This window comes from Aquarana catesbeiana, linkage group LG05 (assembly GCF_042186555.1).
Source record: "Aquarana catesbeiana isolate 2022-GZ linkage group LG05, ASM4218655v1, whole genome shotgun sequence".
NCBI lineage: Eukaryota > Metazoa > Chordata > Amphibia > Anura > Ranidae > Aquarana > Aquarana catesbeiana.
The window spans coordinates 503,040,215-503,064,359 of record NC_133328.1 but is presented as its reverse complement, the minus strand read 5'-3'; the positions used below and the strand labels follow the sequence as shown (position 1 = coordinate 503,064,359).

Below are 24,145 nucleotides of genomic sequence, written 5' to 3'. Positions count from 1 at the left end.
CAGCCACCCACCCACAGGCCTGTGCAATCAAATTGTCACCAAACCATTTAAAGCAATAAAAATGTTTCCATAAGATTATATCCCCTTATTTTTGCATGTTTTTTCCCTGTAAAAGCCTCTCTTTTTTTGATATCCAAAAATCCGGAGCCTGCTACTGAGCTCCACCATCTTGAATGTAATATCAGCAGCTGCAGCAAACTCAGAGCTGTAACTCTCTATACAGTGACACTCTATAGTATTCCCTCTCATTCCTCCCCCATAAAATAATGCCGTGTACACACGGTCGGACTTTTCAGCTACAAAAGTCCGACAGCCCGTCCGACAGACTTTCTACAGACTTTCGACTGACTTTTGGCGGACTTTCAACAGACTTTCTAACGACCGGACTTGCCTACACACAATCACACCAAAGTCCGATGGATTCGTACGTGATGACGTACACCGGACTAAAATATGGAAAGTGATAGCCAGTAGCCAATAGCTGCCCTAGCGTGGTTTTTTGTCCGTCGGACTAGCATACAGACGAGCGGATTTCTGGGTCCGGCGGAGTTTTGACGTAAAGATTTGAAGCATGTTCCAAATCTAAAGTCGTCAGATTTGCGACTGGAAAAGTCCGGTGAAGCCCACACACGATCAGATTGTCCACCAGATTTGGTCCGTCAGCGTCCGTCAGACAAGTCCGGTCGAAAAGTCCGACCGTGTGTATGTGGCATAAAAGGTTATGTAGGGACAGGTGGAGTAGTTGGGCCAATACAGAGAGTAATGGAAACTCTCAGAACAGGAGAGAGCTATGACCTGCATGGAGGGAGGAAGTTGTGCTAGGGAACTGACTCTTTTTTGCAGTAGTGAAATTTTGCAAGTGAGCAAAAAATAATTTATGAGAAGGAAAACACTATGGGGCAACACTAAGGCAAATGCACTGTGCACTGTACTTTGAAGTGCAGTCGCTGTGGATCTTAGGGGTAGATCTGAAATGAGGGGAGGCTCTGCTGATTTCTATCATCCAATCGTGTACAAGCAAAAATGCTGTTTTTATTTTCCTTGCATGTCCCCCTCAGATCTACAGCGACTGCACTTCCAAGTGCACTTGCAGTACACTTGTAGTGCACAGTGGATTTGCCTTTAATAAAAAAAACCTTCAGTCTTTAAAATACTTGATTTTCTGAGCTCTTACTGGCATGGTTGGTTGGTGACAGGGTCTCTATCTTCAGCAGAAATTAAAATGGTTCTGAGGGCTAAGTGTTTTTTTTTTTTTTTTTTTTTTTTACATTAATGAGTTTTCTGCTTTAAGGTCCATCCCTCTCCATCCCTAAACACTTACGTGACTTTTCTCATGATCCAGCGCTGTCTCGGCAGGAGCCCGCTTACATCTTGTCACAGGAGACATAGGCAGCGGCAGGGTAGTATCTACTGCAAGGCAAACAAGACCTTTGCCCTGGGCAGCATTTTTCAGGGGGCAGCTACAGGCATCACCCCAAGACCGTTCTTTAGAGCTGGCAGTCAGCTCTCTTGTAATATTAATTGGAGTGGCTTACTAGCCAATCAATTGCTATTACAAGCAGTGGGAGGGGACCCCTCTCCTGTCACCTTCCGTAGCTCTCTCAAGCTCTCCCGTCCCACTGGGAGACCCAAGCAACCAGCTGGCGTGTCTGCTAGCCAGCTAAACAGCCGAGCAAAGCCAGGATTGGTATGAATCTGGTATGGATTTTGGGGGACCCCTACTCCATTTAAAAAAAAAAAATTGGCACAGGGTTCCCCTTCATTTCCATACCAGACCTGAAGGGCCTGGTATTGATTTTGGGGGGAACTCCACACAACTTTTTTTTTAATTTTTGGTTCAGGGTTCCCCTTAATATTCATACCAGACCCAAAGGGTCTGAGTTTTATCTATATTGCCAAGACCCGACAATTCATTACAGCCACGATCAGTTTTAATAGATCATTTTTCCTTTAGAAATGTCATTTTGTTGCGGTACTATTCTAAACATGGGAAAAATGCGCCACTTTACAGGTATATTATAGACACCCCCCAGGCATGATATTTAAAGGTATATTTCATTTTTATTGTTTCACTTTAAGCATTAAAAAAATCACTGCTCCTGAAAAAACGTCTATTTTTACAAAAAAATTTGCATTGATACATGTCCCTTGGTGCAGGGCCCAGGTCCCCAAACACTTTTTATGACAATAACTTGCATATAAGCCTTTAAAATGACCAATTTTGATTTTTCATGTTAGTGTCCCATAGACTTTAACAGTGTTCCGGCGGCTTTTGAATTTGCCTCAAAAACCGCATATTGTTCGGTGTTCGCCTGAACATCCAAACAACCAAAGTTCTGGCCAAATGCTCGGGCCGAACAGTTCACCCATCCCTAATGGGTTTCCCAATATTATATTATTATTATATTATAATACTATAATTACATACACTTCTTTCTATATATGACTAACCTATAGCTTCCTAAATCATCCCTCACTAATCACAGACCACAGTATTGCTGGGTAATGGAGAAATGCTTCTACGATGCTATTTGCATGTTACTGACTACCAAAACTACCAGTCAAAACACAATGCTCACTATTTTTATCTGTGGAGCTGACAAGAGTAATGTGGGAGTATAAGCATCCATTCTCTCCATTCTGCTTCTTTGCAGAAGACCAGTCTATTAAAAACAACAAATCTATTTTACCAGAGTTAATTGTGTATTTTTTCTCTTATTCCAAAAATGGAAATTAGTTAGAGAAAGTACAAGAGGAAGAGTCTAAATTAGAGACTATTAATTACCTAAAAATAACAATGGCATAGATTTGACTTACTACTTGCTCATGAAGCACAGCTGAGTTGAAACGGCAATCAAAAATTCATCCAAACATGAATCCAGATTTTGATTTTCCTTAATATTAGGTTGCGAAGAAAACTGCAGACATCTGTTGATGAGAGAAAAAACAGCAATCAACACAGAATTTACATGGCAAGTGTGCTCAAACAGGAAAGGGACTGGAAACAATGATGCAAGTAATGTGTTTGGGAGATACGATGTGAGCACAGCTCACCCTAAAAAACAATGAAACAATTTAAGAATATTGGGAAAAGAAGCAGTAAACTGTGTCTGTGTGTGTAATTATTGAGAAAGGAATGGCATGCTGAATAGCTACTCAACATGCAAAGTGTTTTGTGAAATCTCAAAAAGAGGTAATCAGTAACAATAATTAAACTTGACGTTATGCATTTATTTGATGATTTTATCATCTGTCGTGCAGTATGCCCCCCAAAGATTTAAGAGAGTTCACACTCTACTTGTCTGTTTCAAATGTTCTAAAACTTTAATGAGCCACTGCATATAAACTTTTGTACATTTTTATCTTGGCAAACTGCCCAGGTAGTGCTCACAACCTGTATCTTTATCCTTAGTCATGTTCGAATATAAGAGAAACATTCATCTTATTATGTTAACAATATCAGGAAATCACTTGTAATTAAATTACCAAAAACATTTTATCGTTTGCATGAAAAAAACTTGGTTTCCTGTTTAAAACTATTGTCTTCATAGGTTATAAAATGAGAAGAAACTGAAGCCTTCTTTGACAAATCAAATAAAATACCATATTTATGTAAAACAATGAAAGTTTTGACCCTTAATTTTGAGCTATGACTGGGGATAATGCTTATGACCCTTCACAGTCATTAAACGCACTACAATGACTTTAATTAAAGATTTAGTAATTTTCTTCCAAAGCAATTGAGGACACAGCTTACAAAGTAGAGGGTTCCAAACAGTGAAATAAACAATAGCCTTAAATTAGTCATGTTTGTTCTTAAATAGCCATCTGTGCTTCATTGACAATCACTGCAAACTCATTTCAGGCCAATTTGATAGAAGCAGTTTTACATCCATTGTTTGGCATTAAATTGGGGCTGTTCCTCCCACAAATGCAGTGTTTAGTAAAAGGAAATCTATAAAGATAGGGACAGGAGAGATTTTATTGGTATATTGTGTGTGACCTCTGTAATCCTGAATTATTGAGCCTGGAGCAAGTATGCCTGATATTAAAATACAAATGACCGACCCCACGTTTGTACCGCTAAAACAAGTTAAGTAACAAATTGACTTTTGTATTTCTGTCCTTAAGTTCCCATTATTCTACCCATGTGAGTGTTTTAATTGTTAGACATCTGCTGTTTTTAGTGACAGTTTGCAATGGTGGTGATAATTCCTTGATTTATCTTAAGCACCTTATGCACCTTTAGGCAGTCATTAGGCAGCGCTCCACAGGCACCAGGAAAGTGTGCATAGTCTTGTATAGGGTATACCCTGCATGTGGTATGTTATTTTGCAGAACTTCTTAAAGAACTAATTGAGACAGGATTCTATTTTCCTTCTGATGTATAGTTAGATCTGGTCTTTAGTAACTATAAAACACTATATGGAACATGGCTTTGAAAAAAATGACACAAAAAAAAAAAAATATGTGAGGACTTTAAAACTAATTTTCAGATAAATGTTTTATTATCCACTTCCGGATCGCCCACCACACATACTGCAGCAGGGCGGCCCGGGTGCGCAAAACAACGCACCTGTATGTTGTTTTGTGCATGAGATAATGGGGGAGCACACACGGGTTTGGCGGACTCAATGTCCGTCGCCCACGATCGCTCCACAGAGAGGCAGAACAGAGATCTGCCTATGTAAACAAGGCAGATCCCCGTTCTGACAGGGGACAACACCGAGTTCAGCTGTTCCTAGTAATCAGGAACAGCAATCTCTGTGTTGTCTCAGTAAGCCTATCCCCTACACAGTTAGGGAACACAGTTAACCCTTTAATCGCCCCTAGTGGTAACCCCTTCCCTGCCAGTGTCATTTATACATTGATCAGTGCATTTTCCTAGCACTGATCACTGTATTGGTGTTACTGGTCCCCAAAAAAGTGTCACTAATGCCACATACACATGAGCGGACTTTTCAGCATCAAAGGGCCAACGGTGTTTTCGATGGACTTTCGACGGAGTTACGACGGACTTTCGAACGACCGGACTTGCCCACACACGAACGGACTAAAGTCCGTTCGAAAGTCCGTTGGTTTGAACGTGATGACGTATGAAAGGACTTGAATAAGGAAGTTCATAGCCAGTAGCCAATGTCTGCCCTTGCGTCCTTTTTTGTCCGTCAGCCTAGCATACAGACGAACGGATTTTTCGACCGGACTCGAGTCTGTCGGAAAGATTTGAAACATGTTCCAAATCTAAAGTCCGTCTGATTTTTGACAGAAAAAGTCCGCTGAAGGTCCGATGAAGCCCACACACGGTTGGATTGTCCGATGGATTCGTTCCGTCGGACCAGTCCGGTCAAAAAGTCCGGTCGTGTGTACACGGCTTGAAGAGTCAGATTTGTCCACCGCAATGTCGCAGTCCCGCTAAAAATCGCAGATTGCCACCATTGCCAGTAAAAATAATAACGCAAATTAAGTCCCTAAATCTATCCCCTATTTTTTAGACGCTATAACTTTTACACAAAACAATCAATATACGCTTATTGCGATTTTTTTTTTTTTTTTTTTTTTAACCAAAAATATGTAGAAGAATACATATTAGCCTAAACTGACGAATACATTTTTTTTTTTACATTTTTTCTTTAATGGATATGTATTATAGCAGAAAATAAAAAATATCAATTTTTTTCCAAAATTGTTGCTTTTTTTTGTTTATAGTGCAAAAAATAAAAAACGCAGGTGATCAAATACCATCAAAAGAAAGCTCTAATTGTGGGGGAAAAAGGACAATAATTTTGTTTGAGTACAACGTCGCATGACCGCGCAATTGTCAGTTAAAGCGACGCAGTGCTGTATTGCAAAAAATGGCCTGGTCATTAAGGGGCTAAATCGATCCAGGGCTGAAGTGGTAAAGTGACCAAAAAAAATTGCGCCAGATTCATAGAACAGGGTTTGTGAAAAGCAGCTAGCATTTAAAGCATACTCATCTTGAGCAAAAATATGGGGGGGAAGCATTGCTGGCTTCCTTTTGAAAATGCTGCCTGCTGCCTATCTGACCTAAAGAATAAGTTCATTGGAGCCTGCAGAGCATTGCACCTGCGATCAGTAGATTGTGGGCTCAGTGCCAGGTTCCTGCGCACACTGTCTAGAGCTCTCTGCCAGTATCTCTGTAGACAGTGTGAATTAACTATGAGCATGCTCATCAGCAAGCTTACAGTTCATTGACATTACAAGTCTGTCTGCCATGGTGAATTTCTCATTCACAGATTCCTGTGAATGAATGATGGGGCTGTGTTGGTGCAGCCCTGCACAGCCATGCTGTTTTTAAATTGTGAGGGGTTTGCAGGGAGAAGAACCCTGGAGCTCTGGCAGTGGGAGGCAGGTGCATAGGAGCATGTTACATGGTATACTCTAAATATGGGTGTAACTCATAACATGCTTCTAAAGGTGAACTTATCCGTTAAATATTTCTAATTCACTGACACAGAAAAGGCATAAAAAATTAGGCAGAGGGAAATTGAGATTCTATATAACTATATTTGTTCTATGCAGTGTCGGATTTCCCCCGAGGCAGTGGTGCAGGGGCGGTTGCCACCTGTCTGGTTTTGGACACATGTGCCCGGTTTTCAAGCCGCCTGAAACCCGGGCACATAGAGCAGCAGTTCAGCATCCCGATTCCCATGCCTGCCATCACTGTTACACATATATCACTGCCTGTGCGCTCCGCATCTGAGCTGAGCTCAGCGATGGGCAGCAGGCATACCTATTAAGCCTGTGATTGGCTGAATAGGTCATGCGCGGGTGGCGGACACGAGAGTCTGTGATTGGTCACATGTGGAGGTGGGGCTGGACTGTGGGTGATCACGGCTGCCTGGAGTCCCGCCTCCTTGCCTGGCGTTTGCTCTGCTGTGTCTCCTGGAGTCCTCACTGAGGTATCTTTCTCATCTGCCCTCTCACCCCCCTCTGTCAGCCACTCCCCCTCTGTAAGCTACCCTCCCTCTGTCAGTTACCACTCCTCTGTCAGTTACCGCCCCTCTGTCAGTTACCGCCCCTCTGTCAGTTACCGCCCCTCTGTCAGTCACCCCCCCTCTGTCAGTTACCCTCCCTCTGTCAGTTACCCTCCCTCTGTCAGCTACTCCCCCTCTCTGTCAGCTACTCCCCCTCTCTGTCAGCTTCTCCCCCCCCCTCTGTCAGCGACTCCCCCCTCTGTCAGCGACTCCCCCCCCCTGTCAGCGACTCCCCCCCCTGTCAGCGACTCCCCCCTGTCAGCGACTCCCCCCTGTCAGCTACATCCCCTCTGTCAGCTACTTCCCCCCCCTATGTCAGCTACATCCCCTCTGTCAGCAACTTCCCCCCCCTATGTCAGCTACTCCCCTCTCTGCCAGCTACTCCCCCCTGTCAGCTACACCCCCCCTGTCAGCTACCCCCCTCTCTCTTTCAGACCACCCCCTCTCTTACCACCTTTCTCTCTCACCCCTCCTCCCTCTCAGCCTCCTTCTCTCTCCCACTCCTCCTCTCTCTCTCACTCCACTCCCCCTCACAACCCCAATCCCCTCCCCTCTCTCTTTCTCACCCCCTCTCTCTTCTGCCTCCTCACCCCCTTACCTCCTCCTCTCACCCTTTCTCACCTCCCTCCCTCACCTTTTCTCCCCCCTCAGGGGGCGAGGGCCCCATGATTCCTAACAGCGGCCCTGTGAGTGAGTGCCCAAGTTCAGATGTGTTTTGATTCCTGTGTCCTGCCGACACACTGGACACAGCAGTGCAGCACCTGCCTCTACTTTGCCTTCTCTCCAAGCCCCCCACACAAGGGAAGGAAAGAAGGAAAATAGCACTACAGTAGAGCAGCTTCGTTCCACCCCCAAACTCCAGCTTACACATTTCCTGGCTCTAAATGGCTCTCGGTAAGTCTGACATCTAGATGCCAATAAAAGTTTCCATTAGAGTACACAGATTGCCACCATCCTAAGGCTTCAAAGAAAACTGCTAGTCATTTTGGCTATATTGATCTGCAAGGGGCATTCGCAAGGCTCCGGACAGTCTGTAAACTTTAATTAATACCAACAGATCTAAGGAACCTAGTTTATCTCTCACAAAAGCTAAGATATTAGCGTCAGATGAAAATAATTCCTTTTGATCGTACACCTGATGGGTTACGTGTACATGTAACTCTGTATGTTTAGCAGGTGTGGAATCCCGGAGAACCACACAAAACCGTTATATGGCGCCTGATTGCAGCAGGCAGTGATTGGTACTGTCGTGATCAGACTGATGCGCTGGTATCGGAAATCCTATCCATCAGCGCCGTTCTGGGCCAATTCCACTCTGGTAAATTCAGAACACAAAACCTTCTGTGGGCTGAGACAGGAACACCCCCCAGGGTTGATTGGCCAAGGGCTAAAGTCCAGCCCACAGCCATATTTCAATAAATTGTGTAGCCTGAGATATGGACATTCTTCTTCCACAAAGCCAGTTTGAAACTGGGGAGTTCCCACATGTTCCAGTATGCTTCTACTAACGGATAGACTTCCGTAAAGTTTATTTCTGTTTTTAATCCCTTTTTATTTTTATAGCAAATTGCCAATTTGTGTGTCTTTCTGCATTTTTTGTAACTTTTTTGGTAAATCCTTTTATTTTGTATATCTTATATGCACTTCCCACTTTTGGGATATTAAATGATAAAATTAATAAGTGACTTCTGTGTACTAAGCTAGGACTCATATCTCTGGAGAGGTTGGTGTATTTTAGTGCCTAAGTACTCGGTTTAAGTTATGTGCCAATCGGTATGCAATTGCACTGCGTGTTGGCAGATTGTAAGCTAACAGATCTTCCAGACAGAGATCTGTGTGTGTGGTTGCTCAGCAGACCAGTCTGCGGACAAACTGTTGGGTGGTGGCAGGCTATCGTTTATTGTGTGTCTTGTGTATGTGTGTGTGGGGACAGTGGGAAGAGTAATTAACACAGGGGTTCAAGCTTGCAGGATAGCTGGAGGAACCCTAGAAGTGTGTAGTAATTGCTAGATTGCTCCTCAACCCTTATGCCCTGTACACACGGTCGGACTTTGTTCGGACATTCCAACAACAAAATCCTAGGATTTTTTTCGACGGATGTTGGCTCAAACTTGTTTTGCATACACACGGTCACACAAAGTTGTCGGAAAATCCGATCGTTCTAAACGCGGTGACGTAAAACACGTACGTCGGGACTATAAATGGGGCAGTGGCCAATAGCTTTCATCTCTTTATTTATTCTGAGCATGCGTGGCACTTTGTCCATCGGATTTGTGTACACACTATCAGAATTTCCGACAACGGATTTTGTTGTCGGAAAATTTTATATCCTGCTCTCAAACTTTGTGTGTCGAAAAATCCGATGGAAAATGAATGATGGAGCCTATACACGGTCCTATCACACATTTTCCGTCGGAAAATCCGATCGTGTGTACGGGGCGTTAGAGTGCACCAGATTGTATGTAAGATTCGTATTTGCCTGTGTGTGGTCAGCTAGCTGGATTGGAGTGGAGTCTCCCTCTAGTGGTGGCCAAAGGTAGTGCAGGCTGTGAAAGTACCACAGCCAGTCTTACATGCGCAGTAATTCCCTTAGTTCCTCATATACCCCGGTCACGGAACGCACATCGTGGTTAGCTAGTCGCCATGGGCGTGTGAATTTGTGACAATCAGTGCACAAAGTGTAATTATATGTGGCCTTGATAGATTGTTTCCATGTACTAGCGGGGAAGCTTTGATCGATGTGTTGTTCCCATTTCAATGTAGATGAGAGTTTCCTAAAGGATGATTTGTTGTGTAATTTAGTATAAAAGAAGATTTCCTTCAATTGTGCTGATGGATTCATAAAAAAGACACAGCATCAAGTCTATAAGGTATGTTGTAAGGTTGTAGTCTGGTGCAATTTGTCGGTGCCTGAATTGTTCCTAAATTTACACCTTTGTCAAAAAAAAAAAAGATAAGGAGTGAGCAGATCCCTAGGCTGGCCCAGGTGGTTAATTTTAGGTGGGGAATAAATAGCTCAGGGTAATCTAGAGATAGCAAGAAGAAGAAGTTACAGGTGGCATTCATCAGCGAAGATAATTTACCTAGCAAATCCAACTTAGCTTGTATTGAGGGGAACTGTGTGTAAGGCACTTTGGTGTTGGCTAGGGTCACAACTAACATGAAGCATGTTAAGTAGCAGGGCAGTAGATATTCCTCTATGGAAGATCAAAATTTAGCAGGGAAAGGGGTCCACCAAAACAGTGTTTGGTGTAGGGGGGTAGCTAGATAATGATAAAAATTTGGAGGGAACAAGCCACCTGATCTTTGCCCCCACCCCCCTCAAATGTAGCTATTGACTATAGAATGAATCTTGTTGAGGAAAGAGGTATAGGTATAGTTCTAAAGAGGTAAAGGATTTTAGGTAGTATTAGCATTTTAAATACAGCTATTCTGCCCTTAACAGAGAGTTCAAAGTTGGTTAAATCTTGTAACAATCGAGGCAGAGAAGTTAGAAGCATCTTAAAGTTAATGTCATACAGTTTAGCAGTCTTGGGTGGAATTTAGATTCCCAAATATTTGAGGGAGAGAGGACATGTCATAGAGGTCAAGGCTGTTGGATGTGAAGAATTTAGTGAGATTCCCTCCCAATAATACTTGTCCTTATTGGCAGGAATTTACTTTTCTAATGAGATTGTTAATAAAGAAGATCTGTTTGACATTTGGGGTGTAACCATTTACCAAAGTAGATATTATATTAAAAATAACACATATCATTATTAAATATCGACCATGTTCATCCTTGATAGCGGGGATAAGTTGGAAGGTGAGGGATGACCCGATGGCAATAAGGGCAACCACTTTTTTTCTTGAGAGAGCAGGCTGTATAAACTTGAGGAAAGGTCTTAAGTACTAAAGTGAGGGCCTTTAAGGGACTCTTAAGGCCTCTCTCATTAAGATAACTTATTTTAATGATCCTAATGAGTATAAATAGCTGTTGAGTGGCTGGGTAGGAATACATAGTGAGAAGAGATAGTACCTTGTTATGTCCATCATGTGGAGCATTGGGAGGTCTCACAGAGCTATGTTGGTGAAAGCTGTTCTGTGGGAGTCCATCCCACAGTTCATACAGGAAGTGGAAGAATGGACACTGGTACATAGTACAACCTGTAGCAAAGGAAAAGTTATAGCAAACAAGGTAACTAATAAAGAAGAACAACCTGGAAAAAAAACAGATATTATATGCAGCATCCTAGCTACTGTGGGGTGGGCACGAGGAACAGTCAGCTGTAAGATTGAACTGTCGGTACTCAAGGCAGTCGGGCTCCATACATGGGGATAATGGAAGCTACTATCAGGGGCTGGCTCAGAGTTTCATAAACAGGTTCTTGGCCAGGTCCATTCTATGTGTAGTTTTGCAGGGTTGGATTTATTAGGAACCGAAACATCAGGAGCTAAAATCTGCCAATTTTTAAGAAGATTCAGGCCCGCTTCCAGCAAATGGAAAGTGTAGGATTTATCTTGCCTGGATGCAATCAATTTTGTGGGGTAACCCTACTTATAGAGAATTTTGGGGTTCATGAGGGCCTTGGTCAGGTAAGGAACTTTCTTCTATTTTGGATTGTTGCAGTTGAGAAATCTGTGAATAAAGAGACACCAGTGAATTTAGCTTAAAGTGGTAGATTATTTCTAGCAACTTTCATTGTTATTTCTTTTAAATGTGTAGCACCCTCTACCTAAAGGTAGGTGCTAGTCTAGTATTTTTCTAGTACAGCACTCCAGTGCAGGTAAATTTGGCCAGGCCTGTATTTTATTTCAGGCCTGGTTCCAGAAAGACAGTCCATACACAGTCATGTGTCAAGTCATTGTGTGGGGATCCCAAGTCATCTCCGGCCTGGATAGCATGATGACTGTGCCTTTCAAGGACTGTGGGGGTGTCTAATTATCTGGAACTTTAGGAAGAAGCGGGTATAGTTTCTGACCTTGGATTCTCAGCAATAATCCCACCAAAGTCTATCTTTAAAGAGTTATTCAGAGTGGCTCTTTATTGTTTAAATGGAAGGGAGAAAAAGGACATTGATATAATATTGCACTAAGGATTTGCACAAGAAGTAAGGAAGGAGAGTAATTAGTGTTCTTACAAAGCCACGGCTACTGAACAGCTATTTACTATATGCAATGCATCAAAGGGCATCTCATACAATCCTTTCCCTATCCAAGTTCAAATCTTGCAAATAAATCTAGTAAAAAATCTCAACACTGACTGTTTAATGTCTTCTACATGGTGATGGGAGGTCAGAAGCAGGGTGATTGGCGGATTGCTATAACCAACTCAGCAGCCCTCACGAGGGTACCGCTACATTTTGGAGGTCCCACTGAGATCTGCCTTCACAGGTAACCTGCTGGCCGTCTCCTATAGCAACCAACCAAACTTTGTTGCTAAGTGCTGTTGCCTATGGAAACCGTTCAGGATCAGCATAGCCTGCGCACTTCCTGCACACAGTTGCCTCAATGGACACTCAATACAGAAACAAATCCAGCAATTCAGTGACTGTAATCATGTGCTGTCACACATGGCAACCACAGTGGCATCGTGCCTTTTGGATTACAAATATGTCCGGCGCTCATGGCGCGGACATTGCCCACTGTTTGCAACAAAATTTATTCCTGCAATACTCAGTAAAAAAAAAATGGGAGTGAGATTGTGGATGTGCTGTTGCCCTTAATAACACGGACACAAGGGGGTGTCGCGGACAGGGACTGCAGGTAATCAGTCTTACAGTGGGTCCCTGGGGAGCATTGGGAAAATGTATGGTTACAGTTCCTCGTATGCTGAACCAACAAGTAATGGGGTGGAGCCACGCCCCAGAGGAAATAGTTTAACAAGTTTCAGTGTGTTCACCCAGACACGAGGCGGAGGAGGATGGCGGCAGGTGTTCAGAGTGCATCTGCCATGCAGTGGTTGCCTGAGATGCAGGACTGGGTACTAATCAACATCGGTATTCGGTTAGAGCTCACCAGTGGACTGGCACAAGGAGTGATCGGGGGCGTGGAGAGACTATGTATGTTTTTTCCTGGATGTTGGAAGCCCACGGTTGGAGTTAGTGCCTGGGCATGGTGCGGACATTGTGGAACTCAGTTGACACGCCTGGGACCGGTACAGAAGGAGGTCCAGTATTACTCTGCCAGTTTATCAACCGGACTTTGTCTGCATCAAATTCAGGTAACCCGGAGGGCTGAAAAGGGCTGTGCGTCACCTGCTTCAGCAGTAAAGGAGCTCCTGTCTGATTCGGCTGAATCAGAACCGCAAGAAGATAAGGTAGGACATGTTGGGGAAGCCTGTAGCCTGGTCAGAGACCCGGAGACTGTCAGTGGGCAGTCTCTGGAAGAAACCCCTGAGGAGCCGGCCGGGAGTAAGTCCCTTGTTGTGCCTGTCCGGAAGGAGCCGCAGTCACGGGAGGGGTATCCCTCGGGTGAGCTGGACAGAGTGAACAAGGGCCGGGCTGTGGACTGGGGGTCACCCCAAGTGTTGGAGAAGTATGACTCCATAGAAAATCTTTTCGAGTGGTCATCCCCCGAAGAGGCCTAATCAATTGATGAGGAAGGTTGGATTTTGGAAAGCCCTACTTCAAAGGGAGCACCCACGGAAACACCGGAGGGATCTTTTAATCCACCAAAACCCCCAGTATCACCCTTTGAATTACCTACTGCCTCAAATAGCAATTCCTCAGAAGGACCATCTACTTACCGACAGTGGGTCATCAGGGCCTCTGACGCCTGTGTCCTGCCTGGCCGTGGAAGGCCTAAAGATCTGCCAAGGCTATCCCACTTCCAAAGGGAGGTCCAGAGGAAAGTTGCCCAGGAGTGGGGTCTGGATTACCCTTATGTTCCAGACCATGTCATGGAGGTAGTGGAGAACTCCTGGGAGCAGTGGGAGAATGATATGATCTGGGACTATCTACATGTCCCGAAACCACAGTGGACACCAGACAGTGAGGTTTGGGTCCGGTTCAAGGAAATACAGAGTGGAAGCTCGGGAGGCCATATATTGAGACAAAGTATTGGTGCTTAAGGCAGGACAAAATACCAGGAGTTATTCCATTTCAGTACGAAGCAAGGAGGCCAGTCGTAAGAGATTACCTGACCCAAGGTTCTATCTGTGAGCAGGACTATTGTGCGTAGCCACAGAGGTTGTTGATACCCGTTTGACTGCAAGAGGGCAGTTGGGTTAGGGTGGGTTTTCCCAAATGACTGTTTAGCAGGAGACTACCACTCAGGGTGCCTGACATGGACTAAGTCATGGACACTAGGGTGTGTTGTCTCTGCTACAATTCCTTTGCCACTTTAGTTTAATAGGACTCTGTTGTATCAGAGCCTCTACTCTACTAATAAAAGGACTCTGGTTTAGGAGCCAAACAGAAAGTGTATCTGCCTATGGGTTCATGTCTTCGAAATGCTGGTGTGTCTGCTCAGGTTGCACTCTGCAGGAGGTCTCTTGACTCCTTTTGAAGGAATGACAAATCAGGCAGAGAACCAAATGCCAATATTGATATCTGTGTGATTATTCAGTTACCGGACAGAGGATGATAACCTTTGTCTGGTAAAGTGTAAATTCTAGCTAGTCTATACTTAGTTATTGCTTATGTCTTTTTCTTAGGAAACTCATGAGATGTGACGGCTGTCTTTTCTCTATACTGGAACAGATGAAGACCTGCAGTAAACAAAGTATTCCTCTCGAGGGAGCAATGCTCTGGTTCTGCTTGTATGTAAATCTTAATTGCGAGGGTTTTGTAGTTGAATGTGTAAACTGTACAAAGACTGTGTTGTGTATTTGTTTGTATTTCCTTGATAATGTTATCCTTTTTTTTTTTTTTTTTTTTTTCCGAGTTTGTTTCCTTTTCCCCATCCAACTATTCAGTAATGAGATGCCTTTCCTCCTTATTCAAGGAGGTATTTCTCTAAACTCATTTCCCACAACTGAGGACAGTTGTGATTTTTAGTGGGGGGTGAATGTAGCACCCTCTATCTAAAGGTAGGTGTTAGTGTAGTATTTTTTCTAGTACAGCACTCCAGTGCAGGTAAATTTGGCCAGACCTGTATTTCATTTCAGGCCTGGTTGTTGTGATTTGGGACTGGGAGTGATCAGTATAGTGGGGGATGTGGCCACCTACACTCTGGTTTGGATGCCTCTCCTGCTTTCAGAGGTATTGTTCTGAAAGAGGGGTTGGACTTGAGCTCTGAGTGGCAGGCAGCCCGTGTGAGGAGCTCTGGCCAATCATTAACCTGCATTGGCAAGGGGCAGGCCTCTCATATAAGCTGGGGGTCACATGCTTCCGGGAGAGTTTGGGTTCCAGAAAGACAGTCCGTACACAGTCATGTGTCAAGTCATTGTGTGAGGATCCCAAGTCATCTCCGGCCTGGATAGCATGATGACTGTGCCTTCCAAGGACTGTGGGGGTGTCTAATTATCTGGAACTTTAGAAAGAAGCAGGTATAGTTTCTAGCTTGGATTCTCAGCAATAATCCCACCAAAGTCTATCTTTAAAGAGTTATTCAGAGTGGCTCTTTATTGTTTAAATTGAAGGGAGAAAAAGGACATTGATATAATATTGCACTAAGGATTTGCACAAGAAGTAAGGAAGGAGAGTAATTAATTAGTGTTCAAATGCATCAAAGGGCATCTCATACAATCGTTTCCCCATCCAATTTCAAATCTTTCAAATAAATCTAGTAAAAAATCTCAACATTGACTGTTTAATGTCTTCTACATGGTGATGGGAGGTCGGAAGCAGGGTGATTGACAGATTGCTAGAACCAACTCAGCAGCCCTCACGAGGGTACCGCTACATATGAAAAAAGTGGATCTTAGCAAGGACATCTCCAGGTGTTTTTGCGAAAAGGTTGGTTTTGGGATTCAATGGGCTCTATCAATTAAAAAAGCTTGTAATCCCTTGCTTCCCATTTCATATATGACTCTGAATTTTATATTGTTTTGTTGTGACCTGTCTTCCAAGTCGGCTAGTTTAGCACTGATCTGTTGGATCTTTGTGTGAGTCAATCAAATAGTTATGGGCAATACAAACTTTACTTATTTTGTTTTCAATAGGTGAGACTCTAACACTGAGATCTTTAACTGTAGCAATAACACCTGTGATCATATTAGACATGTCAGTATGGAGTATGTACTTTAGATCATTGATAGAGACAGACTGTGAGGAGGCTGGGAAGTCATTCAGTGCAGGTGGCTGCAAGTCAGGTTGTTGTGGATCAGAAGGGGTGGTGCGCTCATCTCCTTTCTTAGTTTGCTTTGACTGGGCTTCTAGTAGTAGGGCTGTCGGAAGGGAAGGATTCACTGTATGCTGGCTGTGAGCAGTGAGCTACTATTGTGCAGCATGAGGAGTCAAAGCCTGTGTCATCAAAGGGGGAAACCGAGTACATGGGGACACAGGAAGAGGTGCTGCCGATGCTGCAGATCCCACTCTGCCAGGGGTGGGAAGAAATCTGTAAGTTTTAAGGGACCTGACTGGGGGTTTGAGCTGAGGGCTGCAGCTTGTGGGAGAAAAGGTCACCCCTGTGGCAGCTGTGGAGCTGCTGTATTGAGCGGGCACTAAAGAGCTCTCTCAAAGCAGTGCCATTTTAGACCCGGTTTATTAAAGTTGACATAAAATATGCACTATATATATATGAAATACTAATGGAATTATAAGTAAATAAAACTTTAAAAAGGTAACAAGCTGTAGTCATAAAAAAAGTTATAAACTGTTGTTTGTGCATGGAAATGTGATTATGTGGCTTTGAAAAAAAATAGTAGTTTTTTACCAGCCAGTAACAGCCCTGCACTTTGATTCCAAGATCACATAACATTAATTGAAGACCTAACACTGTAAAGAAGTGGTTACATTTACATTGTAAAGAAGCAGTTCTGTTGGGGGGCTGGAATAAAATGAATGCCTGTACTTGTAGTCTAAACTATAATTTGAAAAAACATCCTATTTTGTATTTGCAGAAATTGTGTGTTTAACCTGAAAACCTGAAGAGGAAGGGGATCAATAATTGAGCGAAAGGGTCTATACCTAAGAATTATCAGTGTGGTTTTTCTGCAAAATGCTATTTTTTGCAGTACACTGTATATCTTGCTTATGTACATTGGATTACTGTACCTGAGAACAGAAGCAGTCTTCCAGTACATTCTAAATGCACAATAATTACCTGCTTTCAGCCTCCTAATTGTTCTGTCAACATACAATACTGTTTTCCATAAAAGCTCCCTAAGTGGAGAATAGAGTGCACTTGTATATATTATGCTACATCCATTTGGCCAAGAGTACACGGGTCATTAAGGAATATACTTTTACTAAATATTTCAATGAAAAAGCATAGTAAATTTTAAAGAATGATGGGGATAGAAAAATACATTGCCTTGCAGTTTGCATATACATTCACAACTTTCCCGAATTTTACTGGTATAACCTGAAAATAATGATTTGAATTTTATGTAATTTGTTCTATACAAAATAGGTAAAACATGCAGTCAGTCGTCTTTAAAGTCCCACAATTAGTTGCATGCCAACTTGTGTATAACTGAAGTGCCCTATGATCTTAAATAGTTTTATGAAATCAGCATCATATATACCAAAGGGCTTTAAAATCATATCTGAGTTACGATTTTAGAAAGCACTAGCTAAAGACTGGTTTTAAAAAATAAATCCAAATACAACCCTAATAGCATGTCTAAATACATTAATACCACATTAAACGAATATGGCACAATTTTGCCAAAAGAAGGCCATTCATTAAAGATCAGTCCTCTGGAAAAAAAGAATATTAGCATATTAGTGACTATAAGCAGCCAAGAGTAAGTAGTGTCTGAGCAGGAGCTACGGAGCTTCATAGCTACTGTAAAAATGGAGAAACCATTGAAGAATAACTTTAACCCGCATGCTCCCCAAAGCTGGGATTTATGGAAGAGTGCAAAAAAACAGGATTTTTTACTTACTGTAAAATCCTTTTTTGGAGTTTATTAAGGGACAAAGGGTGAACTAGTCCTGACACACTGGGATATGCTGCTATCTTTAGGAGATTAAACACTGACAAACAAACCTGTAGGGCAGCCTAGTATAACTGCTCTTATGAGCACAATACAGTTTTGTGCAAAAGCAACAGTAGGAGTTGATCATAGATCAGAAGGGTTGGACCCGTGTCCTCAGTGACCTTGAAGCAAAAGTATCTGTTTTCCTAATCATTCATTAGTCACATAGGTTGAAGACGCTGGGATGTCCGGAAGCAGTACAATGGAGGAGTGGGAAACACAGCAAAAAAACAGACCCACAAGTGATTAAATGCTAGATGGATGGGGTTTAACAGAGCTTACAGAGCTACTGGGAAAACATTATGACCGAAGCTGGCTTTAGAGAAGGAGTAGGCCTGAACATGACCTTTCTGAAATGGATATATGAACAGAAAACAAGGTGACAGCCTTTCAAATCTGAGAAACGGATGCCTGATGTTGAAAAACTTATGAAATACTAACTGATCTAATAGAGTGCACTGACAGAGTGGAACTTTGTCCTTACGCTCTTAGGCTTAACTGGTGAACTGTCAAATGCACCTAGAGATAGTGGAATGAGAGTGAGACTGTTCCCCATGGGTACCTTCAGAAATAACTCTGTCTAAAGTAAGTCGTAACCCAGAGATAAACTAAACAGTCCTACATACAGACAGTGGAGGGAAATGTCCTTAGGATGACTAAGAGACAGACATAGAGATTGGAGAACAATGTTCTGGTTAAGGTGAAATGAAGGATACTTTGGGAAGAAAAGAGGAAAAGAGGACTTAGATCTTAAGAAAACATCATGTCTGTGTAAGACCAGAAAGAGTTCTTTACAAGTCAGTGTTTGTAAACCCTATATATATATATGGGGGCACTCGCTGAAAACTCATCTCTTCTGGGATGCCTATCCTGCCTTCAGGTAACAACCAAATCTTCTACTTCCCTCATCAGTTCATCCCTCACAGTTACTACCTTTTTTTTTTTTCACCAGTCCCTCCCTATTAGATTGTAAGTTAGCAGGGCCCTCCTAACCCTCTTGTATTGAATTGTATTGTGGCTGTATTGTCTCCCTTTATATTGTAAAGCGCTGAGCAAACTGTTGGCACTATATAAATCCTGTATAATAATAATAAAAACATTCCTTACCTATATGTGCTGTAACCTTGGCTTTAATAGGGCTTCCTCCTTCCTGGTTGTGATGATCTGTAGGCTTTATATATATATATATATATATATATATATATATATATATATATATATATATATATATATATATATATATATATATATATATATATATAATCTGCAGATTGTTTCTACCACAGTGTGCATAATGTCCTTTTAGCCTAGTAAGTAAGCCCTGCATTACTATACACAGCCCACTTACTAGGTCACGTGGTTGCTCCTCCAATCCCCGAAGCATGGCCCAGGTTGGAGGTGGAGCTAAAACAAGCACCTTACTTGTCATGTGATATCACTTTAGCTATTACACATCCTCCCAGGCCATTCAGGCAGTGCAGTGTGGCAAATGGAGGGCTTATGGAGAGTCAACTGGGGAGGCCAACATAACACAACTAGAATGTGAACAGTGTTGAAAGCTGAGATATGAAGTTCTGCCCAGGCCAGAATCTGGTTGACTTTTCTCTGAGCTACAAGACTTCTTGTTCCTTCCTGATAGTTAAAGTTGTCTTAATGAATCTTGGTCATGTGCCCATGCAGTCAAGAGGTCCAGCATTGAAGGGATAACTAAATTACTTTGAGCTGCAGAACGGTGGTTAGGTGACAGGCTTCCTCCAGCGACCAAGTCCCTTTTACCGAGAGAGTTTCTAGGACATTGTGAGAACCTTCCAGACCAGTAGGAGGAAGAATTTTCCCCAACTCCAAGGAATTGTAAGCCACCAGCCAAGGTGTAGCCTGGTTTTGGAGGTAGGGCGAATGCGATATTCCAGAGAACAAGCCTGCTTGTTCCACGCAGGTAGAATATTGAGTTGCAGTGGTCTAAAGTGGAATTGGACACATGGAACTACCATAAACAAGACCATAATTAAGCGCCAACCCCCCCCCACCCCATGCAAAAACTGAGAATTAATTGGCTTCGGAACTGTAGAGTTCAAACATGGGAGCGGACAGTTTTCCCTGTGGAAGGAAAAACCTGAGCAGAGCAGTATCCAGGATTCGTCCTAGACACTCCAGGCAGGTGCCCTGCAGGCCTGGACCTGTAAAGTGCTCTACAGCTACCTCACACTTTAACTCATCACATGCTAAGTGCTTAGGGGCATGCCTTAGCAGAGCTCAGTACCTGCAGCTCACATTGCAGACCGGCCTGGCTTCTTCTTCCCAGCAGGGTCTGGGCATAGCTTTGCTGAGGATCAGGCAATATGGAAAGCTTAAAAAAATGAGCCCTTCTGGCTTTGCAACAACTTTAGAATCTTGATTAAAAAAAAATCTTGATAAAAGTATTAAAGGTCAAAGAAAATTATTTGCTTCTCTCTTAGGAGGGAATGCATCCATTCTTTTAGGAAACTAGCAAAAAACTGAAGCATGCTGGGAGTGGGAACAGTTATACTAAGCTGTCTTACAATTTTTTTTTTTGCCAGTGTCCAATCTCCTAAAATCAGCATTTTAACCCAGAATCTCAGAATTACTTTACCCTTTGTCCCTTAATAAATAAGTGCTTCCTGTCTCTGAAAGACTGGAAGAGAAACCCCAGAAGGTGGAAGGAGAGAGAGAGAGAGAGAGAGAGAGAGAAGCTGACACCACATGTCCACCAGAGCTGTATTACTGCAATATCATATTTTATCCAGACTAGAAGAGACGGTTCGGTAATTGTTTCTGTCTTCTGGCTGTTTAAGCGCCGGTTCACATTAGAAGCGGCACGACTTGCAGGTCGCCTCACCGAGGCGACCTGCACATGACTGCCGCGGCGACTTGCAAGACGACTTCTGTATAGAAGTCTATGCAAGTCGCCCCCAAAGTAGTACAGGAACCTTTCTTCTAAGTCGGAGCGACTTGCGTCGCTCCGATTAGAACGGTTCCATTGTACAGAACGGGAGGCGACTTGTCAGGCGGCTAGGTTGCCTGACAAGTCGCCCCCGTGTGAACCGGCTCTTACTGTAGCAGTCCATAACTTCTTGATCTGAATCCTAGCGAGAGACAAGTCACTGTTCTATTGTCATTATCTCACATGCACATTGCCAGAAAGCTAGGTCTGTGCTACTGTATGTATGCAGTGGTCACCTTCTAGTATATTGGTAGGTGAACCTGTTTTTTGCAATAGAATTTATATGCAGCTCCTGTTATTTTAGTTTTATGCAGCTCCTGTCCCTTCTGGTCTGGGACCCTATAGCTAGCTTTAGCTTAGGACTTAATATCCAGCATAAGTTAGAGCCAGGTTAGGCCACTTCTGGTAGTTAGAGGTCCAGGTGCATGTCAGATTAGTAACTACTAGAGAGAGACCAAAGTGCCACACCACTGCTTATGTGTGTCAAAAGCTGCATTCCAGGCTTGTTGGACAACATTTGGAGGGTCTCATCATCATCGCTGATCTTGTCTTCAGGTCTCCAACACAAATACGGATCCTGCATCATGATCATCCTCAGGGGACCCTGCAACTGAACTTTACTGCAACATTCATCTGGCGATATCTCTATTAAAAACAATATACTGTATACCCAGGTATAAGTGCACGTGGATATAAGACTTCTAAACCCAAGAACAAAAATGTAATATGTTGCATCTTATTTATATCCAGTATAAATGGACTCTAAAAGGGAGTGTATTGTTTTCAGTGATGGCAGCAACTCAAAATATTTTTTTTTTCTCGTATAGTTTATTTGTTTTTTAATCTTGTATTACATTTGTTGTTGCACAGATTTACTTTTGCACTGAGATGGGGGACTTCACCACTGCATACCATGAGATGCACTGTGGAATCTGTACCCAAAAAGCAAGCAGAAGACAAATAACTAGTCACCAGTGTTGCCTGTGGCCTCTCAGGAAATAATATTTTCCCTATTACTGACTGACTATGTTTTGTTCCATATTATGGGGCTGATTTACTAAAGGAACGGAACATGTTCAGTTTGCAAGATACATTTTCACATAACTAATTGAATGACGTTAAACTGAGTAAAATTAATTTTAAAAAAATCTAATCACACAAAAACAAAAATAAACAGGATTTTTTGCTTGCACATGATTGGATGATTGAAGTCATTGCAGGTTTACCATATTTGTTAAGCCAAGTAAAAATCACTTTGCAGTTAAAACTTGTTTTGCAAAGTCAACATGCCCTACTCCTTTAGTAAATCAAACCCTGTGTCTCAGTGTTGAGGCAATCATATTGGTAGAGGAGCATGGCTTTGTTTCTGTAATCAAGAAGGAGAAAACACAGATCCACAATATAAATGAACGAGATGAAAGATGATCCATGCTCAGCAGGTCTTCAAGTACAACTTCCACTCCAGTGAGCAGCACAGTAGTAACCAAATTTTGTGGGACTAACAGTTAGAGGAAGCTGCAGATACTCAGTTTTTAGGAAAAGGAGTGCCTAGAAACAATCACCTGCCTGGAAGTAAATTGCTATTTTTTAGGGGAAATTCAAGGCAAAAGGTAGATTTTTAAAGTGTAACTGTAGTCAAAAAATTAATTAATTAACTGCATGCTGGCCCCTTTTGCAGGTACAGTTATATAAACATTAAAATAAGTGCCTATGCTGTTTAAAATCCTGTAATACACTGTCTCAACCTGCTCTGCACATGCTCAGTTGCTCTCTATTTTTCAGTACTGTGCCAAAATTCAGAGCCACTAGCTGCCGATCTGCTGACAACCTAAAGATTTACTGCTGCTCAGGGGCTCTGGGCTTCCGCAAAATAGCAGACTCCAGGAAGAAGAAACAGGAACAATGCTGGAGGCAGAACACACTCATTTTGGTAGCATAATTATTAATGTGGAATGTATGTTCCTAGCTAAAGAACATTATTTTTTTATCATGTTGTTATGAGTAAAGTTCTGCTTTAAGGTTCCTGCTTCTGTAAAATTACAATTACACATAAGATAGCAAACCTACTAATTTTGAGCACAGGCTTACTGTCCTCTCTAGACATGTACAGAATGTGCACATACTCTGTTCTCTGAAGGTTAAAAATGGGCAATTACACCTAAGTGAAATGCTGGGAAGGTCTTCATTACAACCACAACTACAAGCTGTCTACCTCATCTTTTCCCTCAGAGTTTAAATGTGTTAATTGCTTAACTGGAAGACACTGTTATTTCTAGGTAATTTTGGACTGCAGAAATTGTGATTTCAAGACTATCAGCATACATTCAACAAGTATGAGAAGTACATTATCTATACCACAAATGTGCATTTATCTTTGAGAAACAAATTAAATGGTATGTTGAACTGTTGAAGTTGAAGTAGAACTAAGGGCATTTTTTTTCATTTTGGATAGAGTGAGGGAGGGTTATAATTTCTGTTAGTTTTAGTTTGTTGCCCTCTGTGTCCCATTAGGGATATTTCTCTTCACTTCCTGTCCCATAGCCAACATCAATCTTTATATGCAGTAAATCATGCTTGTTATACTCACTGTGGAACACAAGGGGTTAATCCTCCACACTGTGTAAAAAGGTTGTTCGATCCTGCCTTCTCTGATCCTCTCCTTATTTTACTGTCCCCAATCCATCTGCTAATAGTACAAAGCCTTGGAGGAACTCTGCACATGCTCAGTTTGGTGTGTATTGCTAGAGAGTTTTTTTTTTTGGGAGGGTGCATGTGATCAGCACAGGGCCAATCTGCACTGTCCATACAGAGGGTCAGGGGCCATGCAGCGTCATAGGACATTTAGATGAGAATGAAAACTCCTCCCACGTGTTTTAGCCTCCCTGGTGATATGATTATGTCAGATTTTTGATGCTGAAAGCGGTACAATTGTTTTGCATGGCAATTTGGCGTTTTATATTGTAGGCCTGTAATTCTTAGGAATAACTCACTTAAATTTGTCCAAAAAAGAGTCTAGTAGACATCCCGGGTTTGATAAAGTTTGAAATACAAAATCATAAATAATATAATAAATAACTGTAAATAATAACATAATAACATTTTATTCAATACATTTTAGTC

At 42.4% G+C, this 24,145-nt stretch overlaps 1 protein-coding gene across 2 annotated transcripts in view; it reads right to left on the bottom strand.

Moving 5' to 3' along the window:
* The window catches only part of SNTG1 (syntrophin gamma 1), a 1,290,858-nt gene that overhangs the window by 507,725 nt on the left and 758,988 nt on the right, over nucleotides 1-24,145 (bottom strand). For both annotated transcript variants that reach the window (XM_073631576.1, XM_073631575.1), the window contains one exon: nucleotides 2,818-2,928. The gene's annotated coding sequence lies outside the window, so the exon portion shown is untranslated. The remainder of the gene's footprint in view (nucleotides 1-2,817; nucleotides 2,929-24,145) is intronic.